Here is a 5272-nt window from a genome sequence, read left to right as displayed (position 1 = left end):
CATTGCTTTTTTGCAGCGTTTGTTGTAGTTACAGGGTCTTGCATAGTAATTTAAACAGCCTAGTCTTGTATGAGCATGCTGTGAAATACATCTTATGACACCACCAAAGACTCTGGAAAACCTTACATACAGAGAAAACATAAACATCTTTCAATGAGCACTTTACATTACAAACCAATCATCTTCCCAAAACAAAATCTATCTTGTCTGAGTAGACTGAAAGGTAAACAAAACTTTCTTTTCATCTGGTGATGACCTTAGAGAAAATGTTGGTGTTAGAGCAGGCAAGATAGGAAGTTCTGGATTGTAATTTTTTTAAAATGAATCTCAGAAGAATGGTACTTACCTGAAATTTGAGGGCTTTTGTTCCGTGTGCTCCTCAAAGCATCCTGAAAAAAATTCACAGAATTCTGTAACAAGTCCCTCAGGTGCTGGAATAATGCCCCCAAATCCACAAACTGAGTCATGAGAGTTCAGTGTGCTTTGCCTTTACCTCTCAGCGCTGTACTCTGTAGTTCTTGCAGTCGAGGGCCCATGGCTGATTCACACATCAAAAACATTCAAAGTAGCTGGAAGAATCTGAGGCCATGTGCATCAAGTGTAAAGAGCGCATAACCCTGTTTGAGAAGTTGTTCATCACTTAATGGATTCTCTACCTGAAGAAAAGCAGGTCGAGAACTCGGCAGCTTTAGGTGTCAAAAAGGCAGTTTCCATTCTATGTGGAATGGAAGTGTTATCCTAAAAGTATCATAGAAGCACTTTCCCTCCCTTTGACCCATATAAAATCTGTGGAAACCTTGTTAAACATCCAAGATATGGCAATATTTTTCAAATGGCTAGGATAGTTAAATTCCATTCTGGTGACCACCTACACTGTAAACAGTGTGTGTAGTCTTAAATTTGAAGAGGATGTCTCTAAAGAAAACTTTATTAATGTGTTCTGTAAATGCATGCGGTTTTGCAAGTGCATTAGCATGGTCACATAGGAGTGTGTCATAATGTGTCATGTAGTTTGGTATGCTGCATCTGATCATGGCTGTTGGGGGATGATTTGGAGGATGATGGGTGGAACTCCAGAACAGGCTGTCAGAGCAACTTGTCCAGAGAAGGCAGGGGAAAAGGAGTGGAAAGGTTCTTCCTTGTCTCTTCTCAGCCACTGTTTGACATGCCATGAAATGTAAACATAATTTCCTTCTCTAATAAAACATTGAATGTTTTTGTAATCTGTCATTGATTACCAAATCATAATGGTAAGAGATCTGTAGCTGATCCATGGAATCACACCATTTTTATAGTGCTTTCAATTATAATTTTATTAAAGAGTGGAAGATGTTCTGTGAGAAGTATTGAGAAATATCTGTTCCAAAATGAGTGGGAAGCATGTCTTTACAATGTTTTAAATTCCTTTCCCAAGCTTAGCAAAGGCAGGGGTTCCACTAGTTAATTATGTGCTGTTACACTTTAGTTTCATTAAAAGTCAGTTATAATACAGACTAAATACAGAGTGCCTGTTTTCTCTGTATCTTTCTTTCTTTAATATGCATCTGCTGAATACCCTCTTGCTCAATAATTCTGTAAGCTGTATGGTCCTCATCGTGACTGTCTCTCCTCATCAAGAAATCTTTTCATACATCTAATCATTTGTCTGTGGCTCTGACCCTCTTTGTGAGAAAAGGTCCCCTAAGTTGTCTTGAAGAAAAGTTCTGAAGGCTGTATCCCTCTCTAAGGTACCAGAAGTGCAGCATGCTGCTATTGTATAAAAGTCTCACAAGAGAGCAGAGGTATCGCTGAAACAGTGCACCTTTCCATTTCTAAAGAATCCCTCTCACTAGGAGTTACACTACTGTTCTTATTCTCTCTTGCTGTTTCATTCTAAGAGCACAGTGATATGTGATATGTATTTGTCTTGCTCTGTCCTCAAGGACATACTAATGTGCTGCTGGGTTAGAAATACGTTCTTTAAAAGTACTCAAATGCTGGAAAGCTCTTTTTTCAGGGTAGCTGCAACCTGAGAACATCTTTTCTTAGGAAAGGGAGCAGTTCAGAAACTTCTTAACCATTTAAATGCACTGCTAGTTTTTGTAATTTAACTTTTTTTTTTAAAGTTACAGTATATAATTATTTATGAGCTATATATTTCAAATAAATAATGTATAATTATAACTTTTTTCTTTCTTTTCTGTAGAGTCAACTTCTGTGATAAATCTCCATTTTTTAAGAGCTGTATCTTGCTTCCACAACTTAGGCATAGGTACTACCCTTCATGTTATTCTTTTGTTGTTTTTAAGTTTACTATATCCTGTTGTCCTTCTTGTCTGAGAAATATCTTCAGGGAACCGTGTGAACTTGACACTGTCAAAAAGTTTATGCTTTCACATTTACAGCTGAGTACAAGCTTCTGTCTACTGCCATGTTCCCACAGCAAGGTCTAAACTTCCTGAAAAAGCAACAGTTTTAGATTTCAGTTAACTATTTGAGTGTGATACCTCTAATCAGACAGTATTTTATACTGTTAATTCTTTAATTAACCTCTCCATAATCCCTTCTCAGTACTACTTCCTGCTCCATCTTTGCAAGAGTGGGAACTGATCAGAACTTACAACCCTGTAATGTTTTACAGCTCTGCTGGATTTTACAGTATTTCATTTCTTGAATCACCTGTGAAGAATTCCAAATTACAAAGCTCCCAGAAACCTCAAAATAAAGAAACTGGCTCTACTTTTCTAAAACACTTCTAAAAAGCACATCCTAAAATTAATATAAGTAAGGACTATAATGGCATTCTAGCCAATCTTTAATAAGGCTACACAACGAATCTCAATGAATAGAAGTATGAACTTGGATCCTGGAGAAAGAAATGCTTCGTGTTCATATACTGAGGATAAGATTCATCTTATCTGTTTAATGTAGATGTCTGCGTGTGATTCAGTTGTAGAAACATAATTGATGAAGAGAAATCAATGCTAGGGTCAACTCATTTTACTTGTGTTGGTTGTCCGCTAAGAATGTCTACCTTACCTTCAGCTCAGTGAAGGGGCAGGTTGACTAACATTCAGCATGCCACAAAAAACGTGCAGGTTAGTTATTAGTGCTGGATAATATAATACTGACACAGTCTCACATGCATTCCTAAAATCATGTCTCACACTATTTGTGAATTTTATGTTCCTCTGATTTAAGCAGATTTGTTTGCTGATTATTGTATGCAATAGTGAAAATGAACATTTTATAAAAACACTTTTCATCTGAAAAATTATGATGGGACAGGACGCAGTGCAGAAATATGGGAAGAAGAAGCATTGGCACTTTTGCCATGTGGCAGGTTTTACAAGTGTGTTGCTTAATATGAGGTTTGGATCTGACACTTGAAAGTTAAAGCCCCGTATTTAAAAAGAAGCCCAAGTTGGCCTTTAAATTAAAGGTCTGTCATCTTTAGTGAGCATAAATAGTGTAGATGCCTCTTCAGTCCGTTGTCCAATGTACAACAAATGCAAAGTGACAAAGTGAGCAAACAGAAATTTCTCACTCTACTGAGAAGTAAGCATTACTAGAATAATTATGTGTAGATTTGACCATTCATCTTCAAGGAAAGCTTTGCTTACTCATTGCTGCTACCGAATTTGATATTGTTTGTAGCAAGACTAGATATTGAGGAGTGCTACTGGACAGTTTCAGAAGTTTAGTTCTAATTGATGTTTTCCTTTCAAATCTCATATTTGTGATATTAACCTAGCATTCTGGAAAGTGGGCATTTTTCACTGGAAAACCACTGGTCAGAGGTAATTTGCACTGAAGAATAGCTTTGAATGTAAACACCACAGGAAGGGATGTTCTTACCAACTAAGAATTATGCACTCAAAGAGAACTTTAATGGAAATAGCTGTTTTTATTGTTTTAACTCCTGTTAGCATTTGGCTGGATTTTGTGTCAGTTGCCTCGTGTGTACTGATGGAATGGGATTCTCCCACTTTTCCAAATCACCAAGAAAACTATCTGCTTAAAGAGTAATTATACAGCTGTGCATATTCAGTCATCTGATGGTTTTGAACAAGAGTAGTCAGTTGCGTTGCAGTGTGTGTTAGTTTTGTAGGTGTCATGTGAGGGCTGACAGAGATCACATTTCTGTGTTTTGCTGCTTGGTCCAGACCATAGCCTCTAGAGGTAATGGATCTCTGCAGAACCTCACTGGAGCAGATCACCAAACAGTGCAGGATTTCAAGAGCTGATGCACTTTTATTGCTACAATATTCTTGTCATGAAGGTGATGGGTTTTGTATTGTGGTTTCATATATCAGTGTGGTTTTATGTCTAAAAGCTGAGCCCTGTTGGTAAGCTGGATACCTTTTTTTTTTTAAAAGAGGCTTTTCTTTTGCTCTTAGAGATGAGTTGTTTCTAAGTAATAGGCTTCTGAGTGTATAGATTCATATATGCTATAGTGAAAAGACTAGATGCCTGTATATGCAGAACAGCCTGAGTCCAACACTGGCAACTGGAGGAAGGCTCTGCTGTTACTGAGGACTCCAGATCTGAGAAACTCCTGTGAGAAGCGTCGTAAAATTTATCAGAGCATGGCTCAATCACAAATTAGATGGGTCTGTCCAAGAGAGTGACACCTATAACCAGCTACAACCCTTGGCCAACAGCAGATTGGTCCTGCTGTTGGCAAAGTTACATTTTGCTCTGAGGGTAGGTTATAAGCACCGTGTTTGCTGTTGCATTTCTATTCTTGGAACTGCTAGGCAAGCTGCAAGTGCTTGCTAGATGGACTGTGTCTCAGACCACTGTAGCCCCAATATAGCATTATAAAAAACAGAGTAATCCAGCCAACTGGATGAAATCACCTAGGTTGTCTGTTTATTACTCTAAAAAATCACGTAGTTCTTTTTCCTCCCTTTTTTAAAGAAACACAATAGAAGACTGGGATTTTATGTCCCATCTTCATTGAAGCAGATGTTTACAGGCAAGTTATAAAGTCCTGGAATGTGGTTTATATTAGATGTGTATGTGCTACAGTCATTTATGTATGCGCTACAGTCATTTATGTATGCATTTATGTATTTGTTCTTTAGTGAAGCAGAGGGCATCTCTAACCCCACTGTTACAATTATAGTGGTTCAATTCCATACTCAACAGTGATGATTCAGGTTTTCTCATAGCTGCCTTCTGACATCTGTGGGACTTACATTTGCATGAATGTTCCACCATGATTTGGGCGTGACACCAGGGGTCACAGCATGGCACTGCACTAAGTAATCACAATCTCCCATGGCCA

This window comes from Gymnogyps californianus, chromosome 5 (assembly GCF_018139145.2).
Source record: "Gymnogyps californianus isolate 813 chromosome 5, ASM1813914v2, whole genome shotgun sequence".
NCBI lineage: Eukaryota > Metazoa > Chordata > Aves > Accipitriformes > Cathartidae > Gymnogyps > Gymnogyps californianus.
The sequence above is the reverse complement of the archived record's forward strand: the minus strand, read 5'-3'. Positions refer to the sequence as shown.